General features: G+C 40.1%; 1 long non-coding RNA gene across 1 annotated transcript; it reads right to left on the bottom strand.

Annotated features, from left to right (window-relative positions):
* Positions 1 to 1,173: 1,173 nt before the first annotated feature.
* Positions 1,174 to 25,837, bottom strand: LOC141741259 (uncharacterized). The gene is made up of 8 exons (XR_012586334.1): positions 25,616 to 25,837; positions 19,446 to 19,546; positions 16,158 to 16,241; positions 15,423 to 15,549; positions 14,472 to 14,587; positions 11,162 to 12,018; positions 4,527 to 4,731; positions 1,174 to 3,852 (listed from the first exon to the last, which is right to left on the bottom strand). It is a non-coding gene; the product is annotated as an uncharacterized LOC141741259 (long non-coding RNA).
* Positions 25,838 to 27,814: the final 1,977 nt, after the last annotated feature.

Raw genomic sequence — 27,814 nt, 5'->3', positions numbered from 1 at the left:
GATATTATTTCCTAGATGCTGAGTATGAAGAGGAAAAAAGAGCTCTTACGTAAAGCATAAAAAAAGATATTGTGCCCAGTGGGGCCACGCGAAAGAGAAATTAAATGAAAATGCAGACTGAAATCTAAGCATGAATTGTGTCCAAATTAGTCATTTTGAGGTTTCTGCTACATTCCCGTCTTGCTTCAGGCAATCAGAAATTGTGTCATCCTCCTCCCACACTGTGAAAGCTCTCGATGTGTTTCTTTGTCTCAGGATTCTGTGGTTTCAAATGAAGTTTCTGGTTATTCTACAAACAAGTTACATTAGCCAAGTTTGTGTGGACAGAAAAGCGTTTCCTTGTGGAAACTCTCAGGAGTTACACTGAGCTAAATCCATATTACCTAAATGTATTGAATATTCAAGCTCTACTAACCGGGATTAAGAAAAGTACCTTTCAAATCTTATTCTTCTATGTCAAACGTTCTCCTCCTGAAACAGGAATCACATTCTGCATCCCTTATTCTTCCTTGCTCAAGAAAAATGTTAATTTTGCCATTTTTTCCTTAGTGAAGTTTTAAATGACAGAATAAACAGGAACATAGCTTTGCTGCCTTAACTGAAGAGAAATGGTTGGAAACAATAAAATGTAGATTAATAAACAGTTCTTTATGACATAGGTCTGCTTCTGTAATGGCATGCACACTAGTAGCTTCACTCAAAAGAATGACATGGTGTGTGTATTGCTGTTTGCAGGTCATAGTGTCCTGAGGATGTGAGTCATGGAGGTAGAATGACTCATCATTGTGGAAATCATATGAAGGTCAATTCTCCCAAGACCCATTCCACCAGACACAAATTCCCATTCTCCTTCCCTTGCAACACAGGGCCCTCTCCCATGCCCTTTGGTGAGGGACAAATGGAGAGGATGAAGTGGTGGGGCATGAAAGGCTGGTCATGGAACAGCATCTTTTAAATTCATCATCTGTCCTGGGCAATGGTGTAAAAAAAATGAATTTATTTAGATTATTTCTAATGTAATACAGTGTTCAAATCATGTAATTTGAGAGATTTACACAAACTGCTGCACTTGTTACTAGTGATCACATGTAAAATAGTGATATTTCAATGTGTTGCAGAAGACTAGGCCGATATACATTTTAAGAATATTTTCTGCTAGCTTCAAACATCATTTCTAGTTTTCAGGTTTGTCTGGCTTAAAGTTTCAGTGAAATTCTGTGCCAATGATTACTTTTGGCCATCCCTAGAAGTTGGCAATAGATAGTAGGAAGCCAGCCAGGAACCAGTAAGCTCGGAGGTAAGGGTTGATGCTGGACCAGCTCAATTTACACCTGTGTATGACAGATTATTTTCGTGGGAGCAATCCCACTCCTGGTAAATAGCAATACTTCTTTTGACCTCAGCAGATGCCTAATAAATATTTAGACTTCTGATAAACATATGCTTGCCTGTGAATGGAGATATTTAGTAAGCCTTTAGGACACCAGGATCACACCTTGCACCCTGAGGTCCAGTGCATTTTAGACAAATGTAACTTTAAGCTGTATATGAAATGCCAGTAAATACAGGAGCTGTGGTAAGAACACTACTTAGAATTTATGCTATAGAAAACTAGCCATGCAAGATATTTACTTGATTCTGCTGTCAGCAACCACAACATATTCTTAAACCATCTCTGCAAGATCAGGTTATTTTTTAAGGGACAGAAGTTCAACAACCTTATTGCATACCAGTGGGTTTGTATTTTACATTACTACTCCAATAAATATACTTTGGTTTACCATACTGGCATAGCCAAGATTCTGGAATGAATTCTGCATTATCATGATGAGAGCAGGGACTGGGGCTGGGAAAAGAGAAACTAGAGCTAATGCATGAGAAACAAACAACTGGAAAATAGTAGTTGGAGCCCAGGATTTGCAAAACAGAAGTTTCCACAATCCTTGTCATTTAAGCCATTGCTTAAAAAAGCTTGATGTTTGGAAAGTTGTATTTCCATTGTTAAAGTGATAGCTCTTCATAGTTTAATGATGATAATGTAGGCATTCTGGGCAATAGTTACAAACAGCTGAGTGTCTGCTTCAGGAGCCCTGTCTCTTTACATAAATACTGGAGAGAGTGAGACTTCTCTAAGATACATGTAAGAACATTTAGACTAGGTCTTCATCCTTCATTAATAGTACAAATAGTACATAATGTGAACAGCCCTCATGGATGAAATAGGTCTTTCAAAAACGGGGTAGTACATTTTATTTTCACTAAGTGTAGTCATTAACACAGAAGACGAATATTTAAAATGCACAGAAATTTTTGAACTTGGAAAAAAATTAACTCCTTGGACTTGCAAGGTTTTAAAGAAATCATACAGATTTCCACTCACACAAAAAAAGTAAAGAGCTAGGCTTCCCTCTTTTCACTGCGTAGTGTTATATTAATTCAGTAGGCTCATCTACACCTTTAGACCTTTACAAAGTTCCGCACTCAGCATTACTCAGTAGACAGAATCTGCGCCCACATATATCATTTTTGTACAGTTGGGTCGTACAGAAAGTTCTTCCAATAAAATCACTCTGATTTGCCATGAGGAAAAAAAAAAAGAAAAGAACAAAAGTAGTATTTATCACAGATAGAAGGCTGCATATAGCCAACTCCAGTACTCCAGTGCATGGGGTGGGGAACTTCCAGATTCAACAGCTGTCCTGTAACTCAGGCATCCTGTAAACCGCACTATGAGCTATTTTCTTCTCTTGTGAATTAATAAAATCCATACTGATCATCTGAAGCTCAGGACTGAATTTGGACCTCCTGTAGACAAAAATTGTTTCCAATGTATTTGCACTGGCTAACACACAAGATTTTTTCTGTGATGTGATCATTAACTCAAGTAACATGAAGGTCTGATTTTAACCTTGTAAGTTTTATAAGAACCATTCTAGGCAGCACCTCAATGGATAAGTACTTCATTTTAGTAGTGGCTTCACTATTGTTGCTTTGGATATAAGGGGAGCAAGAAAAAAGTTTGGTCTTGCCTCAAAATGCTGCCCTGCCATTCACAACAGTTATGGCTGGTGACTTCTGCACAAAAAAGAAACAATCACCAGCAAGTCAGGTAAGCCTCGGATTTCTGACCTAGCACATTCAAGAAGAACTGAAGCAATAAGCAGCATTTAGAAAGTACTGTATACAAGGAGTGTGTTTAAATATTAGTCCTTTTTTACTCTTAATTTATAGACAATTCTCAATATGGAAAGGCTGTAACTTTGATAATTGCCTAGCTTGCCATCACTACTGCAAACAGAAGACAGGATGCATAGGAAGGCAGCTGGCTGACTGGGCAATTCCTGTAACAGTCTGCTCAAGAGATGGACTCTGAAGCCTGAGTGAAATGTCATTTTGTAAATGGCTCCTAGTGAAGAAAGAAAACACAGTGCATAAAACAATGATCAAGAGCTGCAAGCAATGAGCAGAAACTGTCATGGAAAATTCATGGAAGCAACTTGTTTTTTCCAGAGGTAAAACATGAGTGGTTATCCATGTAATTGGAAAATACTGAAGGACTTCAAGGTGCAGAAATCTCACAAAAATGTTACTAGCCAGATGAGTGAGAAAATTTGTTTCTTAGGTGGCTCCAAGCCACATGATGTTTACAGGTGCAGTAGACTTCAGAGGCATCAGATGGTAGAACAGCCTATGCTGAGGAGTGACACTGGAGAAGAAATTCTGGTGTCGTTGGAGGGCTGGTGGCAGTTTTTGGAAGGACCTGGGCAACCCAGAGCTTGTGGGATTCTTGTAGCACTTCTCTACAGACATCCACGGCTCGGAAGTGGCAGAGCTGTTGGGCCAGTTACTGACCTGCACAAAAGAAGCAGTGCTTAGGTGGCTGGGCTGAAGAAATTGTCCTTAATACTAACCCTCTGCCACTGCAGACGAGAGAGAAGTGCAGCTTACTTTTTGTGCTTTCTTTCACAGTAAGTTGTTTTGTGCTGTTATAGTATTAACATTCCTAATCAAGGGGTTCTGGTAAAGGATTTGATCCAAGCTATGGGAATCCCCAGGGCATTAATAGAATGATGTGGTTTCCGGATAATATTTGGGTGCTCAATGTCAGTAGGAAGAAGTGTGACGTTCTGAAGCAATGGCCTTGCATGCAGGGTGACAAGGAGGCCATTCTCTCGTTACTCTCATTCTAAGCAAGGGCTCATAATAGAGTTAGAAAGGTAATAAATCATCACTCAAGCACATCTGCAAGGTTAAGAACCGCTCTTTGAAACTGGGACTGTTGTTTTGCAGAACTTTGATTCAAGCTAGATGAAGGATTGAACTTCAAGGGAAAGGAATGACTAGGAGAAAGTGCAGCTAAAGAAAAAGCCAGTCATGGGGAGAGTGTACAACAGTGCTGGTGGCTTAGAGCTTCTTAGAACTCAAAAGCAGTGGCGCAACACAAGAACCAAAAATCTAGGAACAGGTCCCACAGAAATGTCCATAGAAAGCAGTGAAAGGAAGTGAATAGAGCAATTATTTTGTACCTTGTGTTCTCCAAGTATAATGAAGATCTGGGCACATATGATGAGGAGCAGCAGTGAAGCATAATTCATGGAATATTGCTCGGATGCAGCACCTCACTCCCATTGGACATCACATAGTAGTTAAAAATAAATTAAATTTCATCCTAGAGGATGGCTTGAAGAAACAATCACCATGATCTTCCACACTTGTAATTGTGTCAAACATCTGATAAAGACATGAAGGAACATAAAGATTTCTGTTTACAAAAGTCTTCATTCACAGAAAGGCCAAGATCATCCACCTTAATATACAAGAGACATTTTGGAAAAAAGGTAAGGAGCAGAATATATTCACAGTTTTAATTCATCCAATACATGGCTATCCTTCAAGTTGAATTATCGTTCAGAGACGGAGGGGGGATAGAAACAGCTGTTGTGATAACCTATGGATTGCTTCAGTGGTGCAGAATTCCTTTAAGACTCTTGAATGCACCAGGGACATTTCAGATGTTTGTGAAGAGTATAACCCAAGTTCTGAGGATCAAAAAGCATCCTCACATCCTTAAATGACTTCATCTGTTCCCATAAAACATGGGTGGAACATCTGGTAGAAGTGGAAAGTACTCCAAAACCTTTTAAGAGCCAGGGTTTAAATTTGTAAGAAATAATGCTCATTTACAAAGGATCACACAATTTTCCTGGGACAAAAAGTCAGTGATGGTGGGCTGAAGCCTTGTGTCCAAAAACATGGAGAGTAAAATAATGGAAAGTTCCTACATATGCGAGGAGGGCACAGCAACTTCTACAGCAGCTTTGTACAAAATTTATATGGAGCAGAAAATACAAGCTACTCTTCTGGACTGAGAAATAGTCAAAAGATTAATCCTGAAGGAGGGAGGGACTTCTAAATTATGCTGTGCCAGAATCATCCCAACTGCTTGCCATAGACCTGTGATAAGTCAAAGTTTTCTGTTAAGTTTGTACTTTGAAAAAAATAAAAAACAGTCAAGTTCAGCATGCACAAGACCAAAAATTGTCAAAGGCCAAAAATTAAAGAACCACAAAAGTTCTTTGACTAGAGAACGACAAAAGTTATTTGATTATTATGGAGATTCTCCATTTCTGTCATAAATTTACTTACTGCATACAGAACTCACAGGTATATAGACCACAGACTCTGGAGTTACTCCAAGGATGTTTGTGAATTCACAGGCTGCCTACACACACATTCAAATAACAATGCTGGAAAGTGAGAAGTGGTTATTTATTTAGATTCAGCTACAGACCTAGTGAGAGTAACTTCATCCCTAACTTGGGGTCACTTCTAAGAATGACAGTTACTTTGTTAAAGTGGCTTTTGAGCACCTCTGGAGAAGGCTTTCAGCGGACCAAGTCAGATATGCTACCTGAGCTGCTGTACTCTTGTCTCCTCTAAAGAAAATGGAAACATTCAAAGAATTTCAAGCTAGATCACATCAGTCCCAGTTTAACTACAGGCTAAACCTATAATCAAATGCTGAACCTGACTGGGCAGATGACTATGGCTGCATGTGCCAGATGGCAGACTATGTAAATTCCTAAGGGTTTCAGAAAAAAAATCAGTTTGAAGAATAAATTTCTGCTAATTATTACAATGGTGAGTTAAAGTCAATTAAAAAGTCATCCGTTACTGTTAATTCCTAAAAAAGGATAGCTCAAGGCAAGCTGAGGGCATGGATATCAATGAATTGTAAACAGAGGGAAAAAAAAGAAGCTGTCAGGAGCCTCAAGAAATCATAAGTCTTAAGTCATTTACACAAGGTGTTTGCCTAATTTACTCTTAAAGATGTCCAGCAATAAAGAATTCCCACTTTATGCAGGCAATCTTTTATCAACTTTTTTTACCAGTATTGTTAAAAGCTTTTCTTCTTATCTAACAGTTTTCATATTGTGTGTTACGCTTACTACTATTATCTTACTCACTTTTGACTTCAAGAGCAGATCACCTTTAATTGTTTTTCAATTTCCCAATTTAAAGACCAATAAAATAGCTCCATTTGCTATGTGCCTTTGCAAATATCAAGAAAAAAATCCTGGCTTACATTTTAAGAGCAAAATTTTTTTCATGTTAATTAAGAATTAATAACATTTACGTTCTTATAACCTATGTGTCACTGTCATTAAAGCTACAGAAGCCAAAGTGAGTGAAGACAGTCAGATATTGAAAAATACTGCATCTGTGCTACAGCCTGCTCAATACTAGAAATTTATTCCTGATGTAGAGAGAGAATTTATATGGATGAAATCTGGCCCTGTTGAAAATCGGTGACAGAAGTGTGATAGGTTTCCTTAGGACTAGGATTTCAAGAAGGGGGATGCATTTCTCTGTCAATGACTTGATTTAAACAAAAAGGCCATCTTCCACTTTCTTTCTTTTTTTTTTTTTTCAGGAGGTCCCTCTTCTTCTGTGTGTATTATTTTCCTGCTTTTGCCTTTGTTCAGGTTTTTCAAATATCTGTAAATTATAAGCTAGTGAAAAGATAATGTTGAGCAGCACTACGTTGCTGCCTAGGTAAACTGCCTAGTTTGTGTTCTAACCTTCATATAGAAGTTTCATAATTACTAAAGCATAATAGAAGTTCATGAAACTTACTCCCATCATATCATACAACCCATCAGATTAAGGTATTATATATTTACTTTCTACTGAAAATTCATATATATCCATACGTTTATATCAAATAAAGTATAAGTCATGATTTCCAGTACAATAGAGAATAGTGCCGTGAATTATTCAAGGTTTGCATTGTTTTCCAGTAGAATATTTTATAACTGAAACACAGGCTTTTAATTCTTATTCCATTATTCTAATACTATATATTTAAGCACCCAGTTTTTATTAAGCTCCTCTTGCCAGCTCCAAGAAACAGCCACTGTAAGGCAATTTTATACTGAATGCTTCTATTCCTAACAATTTGTCAACCATTCACTTAATGTAATTTAATGAACATACAGACAGCTGTCAAAGTGCAATAAACAGGGGAATAACTATATTACAAAAATCAGATAATGGAGATTTTTGTCAAAGGATGTAATAAATTTAAATTAATCAGAAATGCTCTAGGCGACTCAAGAGTCAATGGGTATTTTCAAGACAGATACCTGGAACAACTCCATGTTATCAGACTTGTGGCATCTCCAGAAACAGCAATTTTTCCCTCTCAGTCTGCCTAACACACACAAATTCCCACTAAGTAAATGGATTATTCCCCCATCTCTTTCAAGAGCTAAAATGTGATCATGGAGCCAGGAAAACATGGAAAGCATGGGGCGGGGAAGGCAGGAAAGAGTACATAAAATGGAATTGCATTTGAGGAAATACAGACTCCTGAAATGACACGCTGACTCAGTGCTGCAGGGCTTGCCTGGCTCCCCAATGGCTCGCTGCAATGTCTCGATGATTTTCTGACTCCTTTTCAAGTCTGCTGGGCTCTGGGTAGTCCAGAGAACAGGCAGAAATTTTCTTTCCAGTTCTGTCGTTTCAAGTGCTACTGCTTGAAGTATAATCAAGTCCATCCTGTTATTACACAAGGTTCACTAATAAACTAGTGCAATAAAATTATGACTCTAGCATAAAATCTGATCCCAGTGTTTTTGGGAACTTGATTTCTGGAAACTTAGGAAGTGAAGCAACTATAATACTTTCCTTCAAGATCAACAGATATTAATATTCTTGTCATCATCACTGGTTACTGACCTTTGGCATATGAGAAAATGATGACAGATTATGTTTTGTGTGACACTGAGCTGTTTTTCCTTGGTAGCACACACATCATGGTAAACTGGCATCAAGTAATTAAAAGGATGGTAGTTGAGAAGTCAAAACTCAGTTGAAGAAACTTCAAAAAAAATGTGTGAAGATGAACCTCAGAGAAGAACAGAAGTGAGAATGACGTTCTTTTTGAAAGGGTGTCATTATCCATCGCAATACACTGAATTATACCTTAACCCAATGAAAGGGAAGGGATGGTTTTGCATAGGAGCTGTAAAAAAAAAAACAACCCAAACACCAAAACATTGTTACAGATGTGGCAAATGAAGGTGACTGCCATTGCAACCTCTCAGCATCCCCAAAGGGAGGGAGGGCAGAGAAGGTGCCGAGGTGGGACTGCAGGGTGAGTCATCCCAGGGTTCATTTACTGAAAGGTCAGTGAGGAACGGGACAGGGACCAACCAGCATTACTCAGTCGCTCTGTGAGTTAACATTTCCCACACTTTTTTTCTCTGATTCCAGCATGTCCTTCCACTCAACATTTTTTATTTGGAAAATCTGGACTATTTCCTTGGAAAATGTATATGCTGAAGTTACTAGAAGCAGTTTTGTAAGCCGCTGTACACCCAAAGCCCATCTCAGCATCATACAATGTCATTAAGACCATAACTTCTCCTGGGCTAATAGCATTAGTCCACGAGTACTCTGTACAGTTTCTGGAATTATACTCCAATTTGGCTAAATTTTGTCTTAAGTTTCTGCTGGTTCTTTAAGTAGTGAAGGGGATAAAAGGAAAAATAGCACTGAGGATAATAAAGATAATTATGTGTGTTCCACAAATAAAAAACTTTTCCATTCCAATAACTGAGTGTAGTGTGTCTTAAATTCTAATTTTCCTTACTACAGAAAGCAAGGGTGAAAAATAAACATATTTGACTATGTGATATTTAACTACAGTACTGCACTCCAAGTATCCCCAGCTATATGTTTAGCATTTAAAAAAAAATAAAAATCCAAACCACAATACCAGAATACCAGAGCTTTCTTCTTGTATATTTAATGTATTCAAGGTTTCTTTCTTTTGTTTTAAGTCTATTAAGTTGGTATCCTCCTTTTACTTCAAGCAAATTTTGTGATGAGCATTTTACACACCATCAAAATTAAATATTGACAAGACGTGCTCGGAGTTAATTTTCTGAGGTGTTTCAATAATATTCTAATTTCCATTCAGATTCTAAAACTGGGCATTTTCTAAGTGATATCCAAGAAATATGGTGACCTGATAAATGAACCTGGCATTGACGTGTACATATAAAATATTAAAGTTACATCTAAAGCTATTCAATAAATCTAGTAAGAATGTATGAATATTTATTTCTTTTGAACAGTGCTTTGGTGTCACCATGCCACAACTCCCAGAACTCGGACTGGCTGGGAGAAGTTACTCCTGCCAGTAAATTTGGACCTGAGTAATGTGCAAGTCTTCAGTGAGTATGCCCAGCAAATTACCTTTCGTATTTTACATCTGTCGTAAAAATTGGAAAATATCTTTCTTTTCTCCAGTGCTCTTGTCTGTACCAGGATTATTACTATTCAGTAAAAAGCTCCAACATAACAAACACACTACTTGCACATACCACATCTGTTTGCAGATTGCTTATTTTATTTACCAACTTCCACTAATCTTCAAATATGGATAAATAAAGTTGTGTATAAAATTTGTACAGACTACAGAATTTTGCATATTCCACCATGCATGTTCAGTGGTATCATATCTTCAGATTTTAACTCAAAGATTAGATAAAATATAGCTATAAGCAGTTTTGTCTAAAAGTCTATACTGTGCAGGTCTGAAAAAAACGCATAAACTTTCATAGTGTTGCGTACATCTAACAGTGGCATTCAAGGTGGAATAATACTGACATAATTAGTTTAAAAAGGGGCGCAAGAGTCATGCCAGGACAAGACTCGACAGTTTTTTTCTTTCATCCAATTCATTGCAGAGATTTCAAAGTGTGCTGTCAAATAGCTTGGGCCTGTTATAGCTGACCTCATTTTAGTTATTACAACTTGGCATTCATTTTCCTCTAAAGAAAGAATGCTGGAAATACATTATGGGGAACTACCCTTGTGAATTAAAAGCATTCCAGATCAATCACCCTACACACAGTTAGACATAATCCTCCAGATGCTGAGCTCAACCCGTTCCACCACATGCCCTGCCCACCTGCTAGGCAGTACTTTCAAAGCGCCACAGTCCTCGCAGCCTCACAATAATAAAACACATAATAAAGACGTTCTTGGACGTTGAGTTTAATAGGACAAAAATTTTCATGGGGACTAACCGTACTGCTTACTGCATCTTTCCCCTGCCCAGGCGATGGAAGAAGTCAGAAGCACCAGAAAGAGTACAGAAAAGGGAATAGAGGGTGTTTTGAAGCAGGGCTGTTTGGAGGGCAGAGGAACAGGCAGAGGGAAAGGACAATTTTTGGCAACAAGGACAAATCCACTGTAAAAAAATCCTAAATAGTGACAACACTAGTTATATTTCTTTCTCACACATACAGTAGAGAAGGCAATTTAAAAAAAACAAAAACACAACAAACAAATAAAGAACAGGAGGTGAACCAAAATAGTATATTCTTTTAAACACTCAGGGTCTCTTGGGTCAGTTTTAGGATTTCGGTGCTTTACAGTGTCCAGGTTGTTTATTCCAAATTATTTTCGAAAGAGGAATGATGTTCAGTTGTTGCAACAAGATGTGCACACACATGAGGAATCATGCTGGATCACAGTTTTATCTTTGGCTCACCTGCTTCTGACAGAATTATATATACAGAAGGAATCATACCGACTACGTTTTAAATGTATTTTTAGCAGGAAAAATTTCATGAAGAAAACTTACCTCTTGGATCTTGGTTGATTTCAAAGCCTGTTGAAGGTTGTAGTCCAAAACCTCTGCCCCATTTACCTCCATTTTCACCATGCTCAACTAAAATTTGTGGGTAAAAAATGACACTGGGGGTTTTTAATCACTGCTAAAATTATCAGTCTCTTAACTAGTCACCCACTATTTTACAACTGGTTCAACTCTTTAAACTGGCAAATCTGCCTCGAGTTACAAACCCAGAAGAGACAAAGGGAGAGCTACTGGTAAGAGCGATTGACTCGAGGACCTGGATCACCTTTTTGGGTTTTTTTGGGTTTTTTTCCATGGTTGGAAAGGACCTTTGAGATCATCATGTCCAACCATACACACATAAAAAAAAAAAAAAAAAAACACAAAAAAAACCCACACAAAACAAAAACAAAAAAAACCCCAAAACCAAAAAAAACCCCAACCCCTACAATCTCTGTCACTAGAGCATGCCCTGAAGTGTTTCTTAAACACCTCTAGGGATGGTGACTCAACCACCTCCCTGGGCAGGCTGTTCCAGTGCCTGACCACTCTTTCAGTAAAGGAATTCTTCCTAATGTCTAATCTAAACCTCCCCTGCCGCAACTTCAGACCATTTCCTCTGGTCCTGTCCTTATTCACCTGGGAGAAGAGGCCAACACCCACCTCTCTCCAGCCTCCTTTCAGGTAGTTGTAGAGGGCAATGAGGTCTCCCCTCAGCCTCCTCTTCTCCAAGCTAAACATGCCCAGCTCCCTCAGCCTCTCCTCATATGACCTGGTCTCCAGACCCCTCACCAGCCTGGTAGCTCTCCTCTGGACACGCTCCAGCACTTCAATGGGCCCTCTTCCCCTCTGAAAATGCTCTCCTGTAGTTGTTGAGGAAAAAAAGAAAGAAGGGATGAAATGTGGGCATGCAGAAAACTTCAGAAAAATACAGAAAGGGGAAAAGAGTAAAAAAAAAAAACCTTTCTGATATATTTCTGATATATTATCTCGTGAGATATCTTTTTTTCAAATACATCCAGCTCAGGTAGAAGATTGATATAAGTGCTGTTACAAAATACATAGTGGGCTAGATTTAGACATCCCTTGTGTTCATTTTTCTGATCTACTTCTGCCACCCAGTGGATAACTCATGTGAAAGCTCCCCTAAGGGTTTATTTTAAAAGATGTCCTAGAGAACACGTCCTTGTCTGTGTGATTCTGAGCAGGTAGCCTACACCAGGGTCTCAGTGAGCAGCCACCAAGCATGAGCTTCCTAGGGCGCGTATCAGATCGAAGGTCTGCTCAGCAGAACAGGGAGAATGGGTTGTGTAAGTACTCTGGAACATAAATTTCAGAAGTTTGGTGTGTTTTTTAATACCATAGTAGTGGCGCACTTTTTTTTCCCACCACGGTCCTTTTATTCCTCAGTTTCACATCTATGAAGGAGAGATGAAAACATTGCTTTGCCATACAGTGTAATGTCAGATAAAACTACCTCATCTTTGTGAAGCGGAGAAGACACTCCAGCAACAGCTGCCTGAGAAAAGCCCTTCTGAATCTAAAGGATTTTTTTTTCCTAACAGCAGCTCAAATATCATCAAATAAGATCACCCAGAGCCACACACTGAAGTCAACAAAAGATCTAAAAGCTGTTCCTTTGCATTGTCTAGTCTGTGCTTTGAGCGATTAACTGAAGCAAAGCTGTATATACAATCAGGCTTGCATTGGGTTTTTCCTAACATTGGAAAATTTTACTTTCCAACATGGAAAATATTCCTAAAATGGATATTTTTGTGTTAAAATAGAAATTAAATTAGTCTTCCATCTAAAAGGCTTCTTAAAACTTAGTAAAATTCATATAAATCAATGGAACAATCCTAGGTGTTATTTTTCTTCTACCACAAATACTGGATGTAAAAAGGAAAGGCGTTACTAAAGGCTCTGAAAAAGGTCAGGCTCTGAAATCATCACCTAGCTCAGCGAATCTTTACGTGTGACTAGCCATAGCAGTTGTGTGAACAACGTAGTGTTCACAGAACTAGGACTCACAAGCAAGCTTATTCTAAGTCTCTCATATATCCACCCTTTTCACATCCAGACACAGGCCAGGCTATGGCCTGAACTTTTCTTCACTAAGATGGGGAAAATGGAGACGTTAAGACTTAAACTAAAGTATAAATGCATATCGCTCTCACTTCCATTCTCCCAAATGAATAATAGAGGACAGCCCTTTTAGGAGAAATCATTGATAACGCCCTGATCACATTGCATATCCTTCATTTTGTTATATACATATATATTCCTATAAAAGCTGATTTGCTTAAAGCAGCTTTTTTTCACTAGCTGTTTATCATCAGTCAGGTGACCAGGCTGCGACAGTTTCGCAGATGACCATGGTTATACCGCACACCTTCAAGGTGTGTGGTGTACCCATGTCAGCAAGTAATTTTACATCTTACTTTCTTCAGCCAACTATCACATCAGTCAGTTTGACTCATTTGTAACTTCTGCCTCCGAAGTGGAAGGAATTGCTCCTGCAGCACTGCCGAGGTGAGGTTAACATAATGAAATACATTATTCCTGGAGCAAATGGCATTCAGTCCTGGGCAGTGCTAGCACACACACCATGGTTCAGAGCAGACTACGCTTTTATTAGCTGCTTCTTGGGCTTCTGCTTGACCCAGAAACACAAATCTCAAAAACAGATAAAAAAACTTTGGAAAAACACTGAACCATCCTCACCTGTCTTATTAAAGCAGCTTTAAACCCCCCTGTGCTCACCAACAGCCCATCCCCTCCTGTACTTTCCTGAACCAGCTGATCCTTCCTGCCCGTTTGCTCCTAATGCTCGTAACTCAGTCTCATGTCACTTACAGACATGTGTCTCCAGTTTGCCTTGCATCCCCAAGGGGAAAGTTTGGGAATGGTTGTTATTCCCAGCTTCCTCTCTCCCTTGACAGTCTCGCTGCAGAGAGGGATGCTAATAAGACCAGTACAGAGAGATGTCTGCTAGCAGCTTAAAAGGATTAAACCTCCATTTCTCTTCGTCCAGTAGCTTCAAGTTTATGGTTCATCAGGGAAAACCTTAACTCAAGCTGGAAGATAGATCTAAAATATGCAGTATCTCCGCTACCATTTCCACAGCAACAAGTCTGGCAGCCAAAACAGTGAATGAAGTAGCCTCTCAGCTGCATGAACTTAACCCTTCCTGAACTCCACGGTCCTCTTTCTCCAGATCTCATACACCCGTGTTACGTTAACAAGTGTGAACCATGCCTTGTTCTGCTGCTACGTAGCAGGAGATGTTGGGGAGAGTGCAGGAAGTTTGGCGCACCTTGCAACCACGGAATGACCTTTTCTTTTGTGTTTGCTGGTTTGTTCCACAGCAGGATCACAGCAATCAGGCTGCACAGGTTTTCAAAGACCAGCAGGAAGAGCAGCTTCGATATTCTGTATGTGACAAAGAGAGTACGGAAAAGAAAGGGGGAGAGTCAGATATTGATAATTCAAATAAGAATGAACTCCAACAGAGGAATACAAAGGGGAGACAGAGATAGATTGGTCCTTCTGGAGATGTAAGAATATTACATTGAATATGTACATATTCTCCCCTACATATTTTCCTTACAGCTGTAAGAGAGAGTAAAATGATTACTTTATACAAGAGCTTGGGGAAAGCAACAATTTTGCACCATTTTGCACTTTTATATTTTACCTCCTGTGAAGATCCATAGGAACTCATCACATAAACTTCATCTTATAGATAGGGAAAGGGAGGCCAAGAATTGGTAATAATTTACCTAAAGCCGTAATTTGCTGGATTGTATCTGGTATATGATAATCAGGAATGTTAACAGATTTTCTGCTTTCCAGTCCCATGTTCCAGGCTATAAACCTTCCCCAAACTACCTCCCACCCTGCCCCAATACATAGTGTTCCTTTCCCAGCTACCCACCCCAAGGAGGGGCTGCTGGGGTCAGGGTCCTTTGACCAGGTTTGCAGACGTGCCCTTTCCAAGGGCTTGCAGGAGGAGCTAGCGGCTCACAGCTGCTGTGGAGAACTGAGAAATGAAGAGAGCTGAAAATACTAAACCACATTCTTTGAGGTTGCAAGCGTACAAAGGCTGCATTACATAAGCAGTGAAATGAACTGTTCATATATGCATACTCATTCAAAATGCTCCAACCCAGTGCACAAGCTGTTTATTTTGCTGCTAATGAAACGCATCACAGAGAAAATATATTCTTATAGGAAATATATGATCCAGCAGACAAACGCAACCAACCTTGTGAGATGACATTGCTGTAAATGTTAGGGTATGCCTGTTGCAGAGCTGTCTCCTGGAGTGCTCTCTGGGCCATGCGTAGAGCCTGGCAAGCAGCGTAAGAGGTATAGTCCCATAAAAATAAACACTACAAACAAGAAAGAAGATCTCTGTCCTGGGGTTTCATGAAGTAAATAGTGCAAACAGTCACCCAAATAGTCAATTTTGCTATTGATTCCTCCCCGGTATCCCAGGAAAAGAAATACAAAGGGCAACGTAGGAAGCTCAGAACAAAGAATGCCAAGATAAATACACTTAGCATGGTCTCTTCTCATTTACTATTCTTACTCATGTGCTAGGGCTTAAGTGGGTAAAAAAATTTGTTGGGTTTTTTAAGGCAGCAGGCTTTGCTGAAAAAAAAAGCAAACAAACCAAAACCATCTTTCCTGCAAAAAATGGGTGAGAGAAGACAAAAAATTGCCCAAAAAATGCATGAGAAAAATAGGGCCATGTTTGAGGCAGATCTGAGAAAACTCCAGTTTCACTGTAAACTGAATACATCTTGTGGCTTTGGTAACAGACCATCATACAAAGCTCTTACTACATGCACGTGTACTAAGGACACATATATGTAGGTATTCTGATCTTATTTTTACATCTATCGTCTTAGACATCATTTTGCAAAGCAAACAAAATTTCTTGTTGTACAAGTCTGTTTATTCCCTCAACCATCAAAATTTCAAGAAGAAAACTTACCCTTTGGGCCTTGGTTGCCTTCAAAGCCAACTAGTCCAAAACCTCTGAACCCTTTATCTGCATTTTCACTGTGCTCACCTAAAACTTAATGAGTACAATAATTTTAATGTTTACGTTCACGGGGAAAACAGTTCATTGTTCATAAACTTTGAACTTGAAATTCACTGAGCAAAAAACAATATAAAAAGATATTCCTTCAAAGATATTCTAAGATATCTAATTCTAAGTCCTTCAAAGATATTCTACATTTCAGTCTCTGTTTTCCAGGACATATGGGATGACCCAGATAAACAGGTTTTGGTGCACAAAGGCAAAATGCGGGCAGTTGTCATTCTACTCAGCTGCTTCTCCCTTTGACAGATCCTTATCTTTGCAGAGGTGACTTGGGGGGAGCGAAACGGCTCAGCCCGGGGTTGCCTCAACACGGGATCACACTGACAACCCAAACCTGAATGGAGCCGTGAATAATCCGTTAACAAACAAAATGCCCCGAGTCCCATTCCACCATTATTCAGTAACTTTGTGTACTAGACATCACAAAATTAGCAGTGCAGACTAAGGGGCCATCACACCACCAGAGATAAACGTGCCAGATGATAGTGGAATCCACTCAGGCACAATCCTGCCCACCCATTGAATCAGGAAATAAAAACCCAAAGGTTTGGCTAGACAATGGGGGAGTCTTTTCCAAGGATACAGCTGGCAGGTAGGAGATTCTCGCTGCCTTGTCCAGCATGCTCTACAACTTCCCAGGGATTGGGAGGCCTTATCTGAGAGAGAGGGTAAGTGATTAAGAAACATACATGTGATATTTGGCATGATTCAAGATTGTGATTAGTGCACTCTTTTAAGGTATTAATACCTAGTGCACTTGTGGTTTGTGTTAGTACATCCCGTTAGTACATCCCAGTTAGTACCACATGTAGGTAGTACAACCTACATCACTTGTAGGTTGCAATATAGTAACCTGTAAATTGTTTTTGAAATTGCAGTAGTGCATTCCTCCATTGTATCCATATAACCTGCAATAGTGGTGTATTGGAGCCGTGGGTGAAGGCCAAATAAATTGTTAGTTTGAACCTTCCAGTGGTCTCTCTCTCTCCCTGTCACACAGTATCTTCGAAATCACCGTAAAATCTTTCTGCCCCATACTCCCCATCAATTCCTTTCAACCCCGGTTTGCCCTATAAAATTCCTAACGTTGCTGCAAATCCACAATTGCAGTTTTTATTAATTTTTCCTTGTTTAATTCCAATCTGTAACATCAAACAAAAAAAAAAAACCTATGAACAACAGTGGAAATGAGTCCAAATTTTCAATTTAGAAAAAAAACAAACCAGCGATCTGATTCTGAACAGAGATGCAGCTTTTCTTTATGGACCAGACTCTTTGAAAATGCTCTTTTCTTTACACAAGGCATAGTAAAAAAAAAAGAAATTAAAAAAAATAACATTGAAGAATAACCTCAGAGGCCTGTAGAACTTCATATGAGAGCTTCCTAGTGTGGTTAGTTTTACCTGTGAGAGCCAAGGATGTTTGTTCTAGATAATGAACATGTGAGAATAAGGCCCTGCTTTATTAGGGATGGTGCTTAAATTGTGACAGCTGAGAGCTGGTGGCATGGACCTGACCATGGCTTTTCCTGCTATGTTCAAGGAGAAGTCCCCCAGTCCCGCAGTCCGCAGTGCTCTGCATCACCTCCCGACATGATTCTGTGTTACCGTGAATTCTAACTCTTTTATGTCTGGGCACAGATGACGTGAAGACATTAGGGAAGTTGGGAGAGGAATTATTAGTCTGCTCACACATCAAATTTGAAAAGTGAGGCTTGGAAGAGCTAGAGATACAGGGAGATTCCTGTGGAGGAATAAAGCAGAGAGCCCACAGCAGCAGCAGGTGGAGAGGGAACACTAAAACCAGCTCAGGAAAAACAAAGGGATTAGGAAGGCAAAGACTGTTTAGAGCAAAGAAATAGCATAAAATAAAGTTATTTAAAGTTTGTTTAAAAGGACAAAACCAATAAAATCCATCAAAAAAATAACAAAACCCCAGACATTTAACTGCGTGGCAAGAAAACTGAGATAACGTGCTTTCAGTTTGGCACTGTGGGCTACACGTGCTACAATGTGTGTTAGGGGGAGTCAGAGCCAAGAGGGAAGAAGAGTTAAAAGTAGATGGGTGCTTTCAGTCTTATCAAATTATTTGTAATACAGTTAGGTTATTAACACGTTATATCACTATGAGATGGTAACCTAAAATTTGCAAGTTGAAACAAGGCTATTTTTGCCTGTTTTCCAAACCTGGCATGCAATCTCTTACCATTTCATTCCACTGTCAAAACAGTATTTTGTCTATCTTTGGAAAGCATCACTAAAAATACCTCATTACCATGGTATTTAACTCCAGATTTGGAAAATAAATCTTACTTGTTTGGAGTTCGTGACACTATAGGCAGTGGTCAGCAACACAGTGACAAAGATATATGAAGAATATATATGAAGATACATGAAGGCAAAAATAAATAGCCCAGATATTTTCGCTGATAACTTTTTAAACCCTCCCTCTTCTTTTAGATCACGTGAGAAGGTTTTGGCTGCAGCACAGTAACGAACATGACAACTCCAATAAAAGATTTGCTTTGGAATTTGCTCTTCTGTGGTATTCTTTGCTGTAGGTACTAGAAAATACTAATCAGCTGTATATAATTAAATTATGATCCCTCAAAGGTTCCCTCAAGAAAGGGAAAGGTAAATTATGGTCCCTCAAGACCTTTTAGAGCAGCGGGAGATGAATACTCTGGTTATGAGTCACTGTTTGCCTCCAGAGCTGTTGAAAATACGGATACAAATAAAGTTTTAAAACTGTTGCATATCATTTGGGGGTAGTTTTTTAGAAAAAGTTTATTAGATTATTGCTCAGCTTGTAATAGCATTAAAATGGATTTATCTAATCTTTTACCATAACTTCACTGCCTGTTTCTCTAGGCTAAAGTTAGCATAGTAATGATCTCAAGTGCTTGCTTTAGGCATTTTATTTTGTTTTGCAGGCTTCTAATTTCTTCCACAGCTAATTCCGTATTTGTTTTCCCTGCAGGAAAACAAATTCCCCTGGTTCCTATTGAAGGAAATGGAAAACCCACTTCAGCTTTAGTTCAGTGAGAACAAAACCAAGTATAACATTACATCAAAGTCTTTTGTGTTCTTTCTGCTTCATGTTCCATGTCACTCAGTGCTTCAACTACACAAAGATTTGTGAAATGGGCCTATTTTTCTCTCCCACTATGCTTACCTCTTGCCCAGGGTACACAGGAATATCCCTAGGTCCTGGAGAATTCATCAGCACATTTCTGTAGACAGGGCAGCTGCTGGCACATTTCTTCCTCATGCTGTCTGCAAAAGTTGAAGTTTGCTCTAAGAACATTCTTTCACACACTTCTAATTACACAAGTTTCTGGAAAAGGTAGTCCCTGTAGTTAAAGAACTTTAGAAACATTAGGAAAATAAAGTAGAAACAGTTCCATCAGAAAATCCAACTGAAATTTCCTGTAATTATCTGGTTAACAATGTTTGGCTGTACTGCCCTCTTCTAGTATCCAGCTAAGGCTAAAATGATGTTTATAGTTCAAATATTCAAGAGTGATTATTTTTAAACATGACTTTTACAAAAATAAGGAAAAATTTTACAAGAAAAGGTCTGCTATCTTATCAGTTTGGATTAATTTCCTTGTAAAGTTAAATTCAGATTCAGTGAGACAGAAGTCTTTCCTAATGCATTTTCACTGTCCTGAGGAATAACTTTTCACCAGTTTTGTTCCCATTCTGATCCTTCTGATGTGTTCATTATAATGATTTCCTGCTGTGTCAGCTCAATTTCATCTATCTTAGAATCATAGAATAGTTTGGGTTGGAACGGACCTTTAAAGGTCACCTAGTCCAACCACCCTTGCAAAGAGCAGCAACTTCTTCAATTAGATCAGGCTGCTTGGAGCCCCATCCAGACCCTGTTCCAGTGCTTGCCTGGACCCAGGGGGAGGACTTGGCCTTGTTGAACCCCACGAAGTTCACACAGGCCCACTTCTCGAGCCTGTCCAGGTCCCTCTGGATGACATCCCATCCCTCAGGCATGTCAACCACACCGCTCAGCTTGGTGTTGTCTGCAAACTTGGTGAGGGTGCACTCAATCCCACTGTCTATGTCACTGATGAAGATATTGAACAGTACTGGTCCCAATATAGACCCCTGAGGGATACCACTTGTCACCAGTCTCCATCTGGACATTGAGCTGTTGATGACTACCCTCTGGATGCAACCAATTCCTCATCCACCAAACAGTCCACCCATCAAATCCGTATCTCTCCAATTCAGAGAGAAGGATGTTGTGGAGGACCATGTCAAAGGCCTTACAGAAGTCCAGATAGGGGACATCCATAGCTCTTCCCCTGTCCACTGATGTGGTCAGTCCATCACAGAAGGCCACAAGGTTGGTCAGGCAGGACTCACCCTTGGTGAAGCCATGCTGGCTGTCTCAAATCACCTCCCTGTCCTCCATGCGCTTTAGCTAGCTTCTAGGAGGATCTGTTCTGTGATGCACAGAGGTGAGGCTGACAGGTCAGTAGTTCCCAGGGTCCTCCTTTCTACCCTTTTTGAAAGTGGGTGCAATGCTTCCCTTTCTCCAGTCACCACAGACTTCACCTGACCACCATGACTTTTCAAATGTCATGGAGAGTGGCTTGGCAACTATATCAGCCAATTCCCTCAGGACTCTGGGATGCATCTCATCAGGTCCCATAGTCTTCTGTATGTTCAGGTTCCTCACGTGGTCACAAACTTGATCTTCTCTTACAGTGGGAGGGACTTTTCTCCCCCAGTCTCTGTCTTGTGGTCCATCGACTCAAGAGGTGTGGGGAGAGAAGTTGCCACTGAAGACTGAGGAAAATCCAGTATCCAGATCCAGTATCACATCCCCTCTGGTAGGGCTGTCTATTACCTGGCTTAAGACAGTATCCTTCATGCGCTCCAGGAGTGTCCTGGATTGCCTTCAGCTCACCTTGCTCCTTTTCTAGCAGATGTTGGCGTGGCTGAAGTCCTCCAGCAAGATGAGAGCCTGCACGCATGATGGCTCCTGTAGCTGGAGTAAGAAGGCTTTGTCAATAGGCTCTCTTTGATCAGACAGTCTGTGGTAGATACCAACTACAAGGCTCCCCTTGTTGCCTCGGTCTCTTATTCTTACCCATAGACTTTAAACCTGCTCATGGCTATTTTTTAGAGACAGCTCTTCACGCTCTATCCATTGCTTGATGTAGAGGGCAACACTTCTACTCCTCCTTCCTCACCTGTCCCTTCTGAACAGCCTGTAGCCATTGATAGCTGCACTCCAGTCATGGGATTCGTCGCACTAAGTTTCAGTAATGGCAACCGAGTCATAGCTTTCTAGCAGCATGGTGGCTTCCAGCTCCTCCTATTTGTTGCCCGTGCTACATGCATTGGTATAGAGGCACTTCAGCTGGACTGTCAGCCATGTCACCTTCTTAGAGGAACACCCCTTAATTTCTTTGATGTGTGTCACTGGTGTTTCCCTCTTGGCTCCTATTACCTCAGGATTCCCTGGCTGATCTCCGTAAGACTTCAAGTGTGCTGCAGTGTAGGCATCACATCTCAGAGCAACAGGATGCGGGCCCTCGCTAGCATCTTGTTCCTCTAACCTTGGTGTGTCATCCCACAACTTGTCATGGGCAAGCCTGATATTATCCCACTCCCCCTTCAAGCCTAGTTTAAAGCTCTGTCAGTGAGCCCCACTAGCTTATGAGCAAAGACCCTCTTCCCCGTTTCTGAGAGGTGAACCCCATCTGACGCCAGCGTGGGGTGGTAGGAGTTGCTCTGGCAATACCCAGGCCTTGTTAGCATCTCCTGCAAGAGCTGCTGACTCCTGGCTGGTCTTTCTGCTGCCCTGGCCTTTCCCTACCTCAGCAAAACCCCAGTGTGCCAAGATCTGCACACCACTGCAGGTCAGGCTGGCTCCAGAGGAGGTCCCCTTGGCAACTGACAGCTGGTTGCCGGTATCTTCTCCTCACTCTAAATATTTGGTACCTTTTATGATATTTTAGCTCAAAAAGAACAGCAAGTCCCACAAGTGGTCCAACAGCTGGAGCAGTGCCAGGCAAACCACTGGCTCCAGGGGCACTGTTCTTCCTGGGGTGGCCTTAGCGTCCAGTCTTCCCTGTTGTGCTTCATCCATGGCACCTTCAAGCTTATGCAGTCCATTGTCTTGTTTCCTAAACAAATAACTCACTTTTAGTAGCACTTTGTATATTATAGCTTGCCATAACACCATCAGAACAGTTGTTTAGCTCTTCCTGGCTTTATTCAATTGTCTTTGCAAGGAGTTCACATTAAATGAATGCAACAGGAGCAGGGAGAAAGGAACAAATGGGTCAAAAACATTTCTTTATTTACAGTTCCTTCAATGCCTTTTTCTCCTTTAAAATAAAATATAAATGTTGATATTGCAACTAATTTCAAACCCCAGTTGCTTCCTACTGGTTTACACACCAGCTTTCAGTATGTGTAATTGATATTTACAGTTATTAGCATCTTCACTGAGGTCCAAGCAACCTACAAATTATTCATCATGATGATGAAGGTAGTGGAGGATCACTGATATTTTATTCAGAACTCTTGGCTGCACAAGATGAAAAATATAATAAATATATGTGGTCGGCAAAAAAACCCCACAGGATAACAGCAAGTGTGAAAAGCTAGTAAAAATTATAAACATGAAAACAGTTAAAACAATATTTTGAGTGTAATTTCCTTACAAGCATGGATAGCAAACTATCTTTTCATCTCTTTTAGCATATATACCTGCAAGACCAAATTATCCCTAAAGCTAGAAGAAAACTTACTGCATAGAAAAGGTTTAGAAGTCTTCATAAACGCTCATCTTTTAATTTTTAAAAAAATCATGATTATTTCAATCCTATCCACTTAAAATGATGTGTGTTTCTTCTCTGTGATATTTATTATGATAACAATCCTGATGGCTTTTATTCACTAAGATTTTTGAAAGCAATACATTTTTCTTAACATCTTAATAAACAGAGTATCTAGCTCTTAATTGGTAAATTTAATTTGTAAATGTCATAGCATTTTAACATGTACTATGTTTATATAATTATTCCTATTATTTGATATATCTTCTTACATTCGATATGTTTATTCCTATTATACACATGGGAAAAGCAAATCACAAAATGTATCATGACTTACCTGAATTTATTCTTAATTCATAGTTAAGTGGCAGAGACAACGAATTCTTGAGTTCTGGTCCAGAACTGTTTGGCTGTGGCATTATTTCAGTGGGCATTTTCAAAGAACAGATGCTGAGGATGGACATTAGAGGACTACAAATTGAATTAAACGGACCCAGGCTTGTATTATTCAAAACCAAGAAGTATCATTCAGTCTCAGGCAAAAAATTTGCACACTAAATTAGGGTGTTGCAGGTGTGTGTACGTCACCAATTTAAGTAAAATAATCCTCTCCACAATTCTTTTGACTCCAGTTTTCAACTTACACTTGGAGCCTTGCCTTAGTGCACTGACAAGAATACCAGAAGGCCGCTGCTTACGGTATTCTTGTCCCACTGACAGCATGGCATAGGTGGTCAGTGCTGACAGCACGTTACTCATGTGATTACCAGGTTTTCTGGAGGAAAAAAGCCCCAAACCAGACATTTTCAAAGTGCAGAGAACTGAAGCTTGCTGAGCCTCTATTCACTTCTCATCATTGGAAGGCAAATAATAAAAGAAGTTTTCCAGTGATTTATAGCCAGGTTCTGCTTGATTTCTACGTGTATCTGTCCAGCAGTGAGGAGCCAGAAGTTTTCCCCTCGATTGTGGGGCGGATAAAAGAGCCAGGAATAAATCACAGCCTTGGTGTGTGCGTACCATTTCTGCTCCACAGAAGCATTTAACAGCCTAACGGGTGTGGGAATGACTAATGGTGGGTGTAGGAGCTCTGTAGGACCTCAGACCCAGCCAGCAGCACTGACCTGCTCTTTGTCAGACGCCGTTAAGAGCAGTGGCAGTGAGCACACCCAGCTTTTCCATGCTTCAGGGAGCACCATGCTTCAGGGAGCACTGTGTTTGCAGCAGAGTATATGTAGCAGCACATGCATTGTGGTACGGGCTGTTCATCAACAGTACAAAGCAACCACAGCAACACCAAAAGACTTCTCCCAAGAAGGGAGAATTAAAGAAAAAATTGTCTTCTGTATTTTGTTGTGGGTTTTGTCCTACAGACACACACATTCACACTTAGATATGTTTCCAACTAGCTGCTAATTTGTTTTCCATAGCTGTTTACCTCTGAAATATATTTCCTCTCCACTTTAACCTTAATTGCCCTGTGTTGACTGTACTGCAATAAAAAAAAAATAATCAAAGAAATGTCTAATCCTCAATTTAAAAGCAAAGCCTCATGAGAAACTGTCTCTCTCAGTACCTTCTGTCCATGGCATCCTGGTAGCCCTGCGTAACCTTGTAGAAAGCAGCAAATGAAAATTATGTTAGTTATATTTCTTAGCTGCTTGATGGTGATCCTTGTTAAGCTAAATCCCAAGTCTCACATCCATTCATGTTGATTGCAAAACTGACTGGCTTGACTGCACGTAGTTAGTAACAATCTAAACTCACAACTGGAGACTTTTAAGTCCTGGACTGCCAGGAATCACTGCCATTCCTTTTGGACCAGCTGTTCCCAGTTCAGTTTGTATTTTGGAATCTGTCTCACTTCTGTGACCACTGGCTACCAAAGGAGGAAAACAAGAAAGTTTCACTTAAGCACCTTTTGTTATTTGTTTCTGTGGCTTTAGTGGTCCATCTCACAATGCCAGCCAGCATGCAAACAGCAGTTAGCATTTCCTCCTCTCCACTCGTCTCTCCATTACTCCAAGAGCACATGCAGCTCTACAAAGAGCCATCCCCAAGAGCTATTTCAGAAGCCAGTGGCCACCTCCCCACCTGGAGTATGCTGTTAGCCAGGTCCACAAAGATCCCAGCCAGCCAACTAGTTATTCTGTATCTGTTAGCACATAGACGCATATGCTATGACAATTCAAAACTAGATTAAAATACATGCCTTCTGTGAAAATAAACCAGACTATTTCAGACTGGACAATCGCAAACAGATGACAGAATGAAACATCTGTAAATTATGTCTCTCGTTTTTGCCGTGTTTAAAAACCCTAAAGAAATGTGACCATCTGTTCAAGAAACATAAGCAACAAACATCATAAGTGCAAATCAGTTCTTCCTCAAGCTGCCACAGGAGCTGAATCTATCCAGGGCATTTGTAGATCTGCAACCCTCTGCCGTGAACAATAAGAAAGGGCTCCCCAGTGCAACATACAATGGCAAATTTCAGCTTTTAAAGACATGCGTAAAATTAACCATAACTTACTTGCTAATGAGAAGGACGTATAGCTTGTTTATGATCCTGTTCATGATCTTGAAAAGCCAGGTGGAAGTAAAGATGCAGTTACTCCTGCATTTTCCATCACTATGAAAAAGAGCTTCACTGGGAAGAACTGTTGGTCTTCTGTCACGGAGTTTGTAGACTCAAGGATAAGATGATAGACATGTTCTGAGTCGCTTTCCAATTTACATTAATGACAGAGAACACTGGCTTCTTTTCCAGTTCTTTCACAAGCTGTCAAAATAAGTTTTGTTAAGAGAACTATTTAATTCATAATCAAATAAGGAAAAGCTGGCTCTGAAAGAAAAGCCTCAAAGACTGTGCAAAGCTAGGCTTAGTCACTGAAAGAAGCTGTTTTCAGGCTTCCTTAGCATTTGCACATCCTTAGCATGGATATACGTCCTTTCCTAGGCACCCAGAGCTCTGTGGGTACATACCAATTTCTATGTCAATTATTTCATAAGTGATTTTCAGTCTTACAGAAGAGAAGATGCTGCCAGTAGCCCAATGAAGCCTTCCTCCTTTATGTCTTTCTGTTTGACAGGCAAGAAATCCTCTTTCCACTGACACAGCTCCAGCCTCAGCCATAGAAAACGGTGCAGTTCTGTTGCCCTCCAGAAAAGACAAATGGAGCAGCAAAGCTCTTGTAGCAATTTCTTGTGCTTTGGATGACCACAACAGTGTGACATAGAAGAGTACCCCAGAATCCATAGAAGGGTATAACTTCTGCAGCTGGGACAGTCAGATCCCTGTTTTCAAATCCATCCCCTCCCTGCTCCCCTCTCAGCCTTTCTCAGTCCTGCTGCGCTTTGGAGGAAGCCAACTTTTTTGCCAAATTTGCATGAAGTGTTAGAAATGTGGATGCCCTATAGATAGAAGCAGAGTTAGCTAGTAAACAAGGCCAGCCTGGGTCTTTGTTCTCTAAGCTGTGTACAGAATTTGGTGGGGCTGGGTTGTATTCTATTTGTATAAAATAGAAAAATGTAAATCAAAATTAAGAATTCAGATTTTGATTCTAAAAACTATCCTTAAGGGAGCACTCAGCAAGGATACAACAACAGTAAGCAGGTGAGGGACCATGTAAGTACATTACTTGCACATTAAGTACATAACTTAATATTAACGGCTAAATTATTTACTTTAGGAACTACTAACAGCAAGTTTTGAACAGTGAGCAATTCCTAACTCTGTAAAATTTGTGAAATATGTACAGATTTGGAAAGGAGAAGGTGGACTATGTGTCAGTACTAAAAGGAAGCATTGGGACTTTCTGCCACTCACCACTCAAGTTTCTGCAACACGTTCTGACCAACTTCCTACACCTGATTTGGCAAACGCAATCAGCGTCATTTTAAAAACTTTTAAAAGCGAAGGAAGGACTGCTGCATACTTTTTGAACCTTTTTCTTAGCAGCAAAGAATACTAATAGTTGGAAAAATGGAACAAAGAAAGTAATACTGATCTGTGCTTTAATCACCATTACTGTAAGTACTTCTTAACATGGTAAACCAAGAGCCCCATTCAAACCTTCATCAGACATCACACGTTCGTCAACTACAGTAATTAAAATTGTAGTTAGATACTCAGCAGGTGAGACTTCAACAGAAGTAGGAAACAGTCATCAGCAGTTTGCACGTACGGCACGTTGGCACTGCCAGGAGCAATGTCTCGGAGAAGAGAAGCGCTCAGGCCCTGGTCTTTAACTCCCCACCTGACCAAGAGCATCATAGCCCATTGCAATGGAGAACCACACAATTTTGGGGCAGAAACTCTTGAACAAGCACAGGTGCAAGCTGGTAAATCCACTTGGCAGAGTGTTGCACTGTATAGATTTAACAACTCGGGTTCACAGCAGCAAACCGGAGCCATAGAGTGCTGCCTCCAAGCTGGCAGATGCTTTTCCCCACAAAACCAATCAATCAGCTTGCATACAGCCAGCTCACCTCCCGCTCTTAACTTCAGAATTAACATGAATGAACTTCAGATATCTCTGTGTTGCTTTGTAGCTACACCCACATTCCGCATTCCTTCAGCACTGTAGTTGTTATATTTTGCTTCCACCGTCATAAACACTTGTCTTAAGTTGTCAACTAAAATTTGTCAACTAGAAATAGGTTGTTTGATAGCACACTGGATTTTGAGCTGCTCTATTTCCATCTAGGATTTTCCTGATAGAAAAACACT

Source organism: Larus michahellis, chromosome 3 (genome assembly GCF_964199755.1).
Source record: "Larus michahellis chromosome 3, bLarMic1.1, whole genome shotgun sequence".
Lineage (NCBI taxonomy): Eukaryota > Metazoa > Chordata > Aves > Charadriiformes > Laridae > Larus > Larus michahellis.
This window is presented reverse-complemented; position numbering and strand designations above follow the sequence as displayed.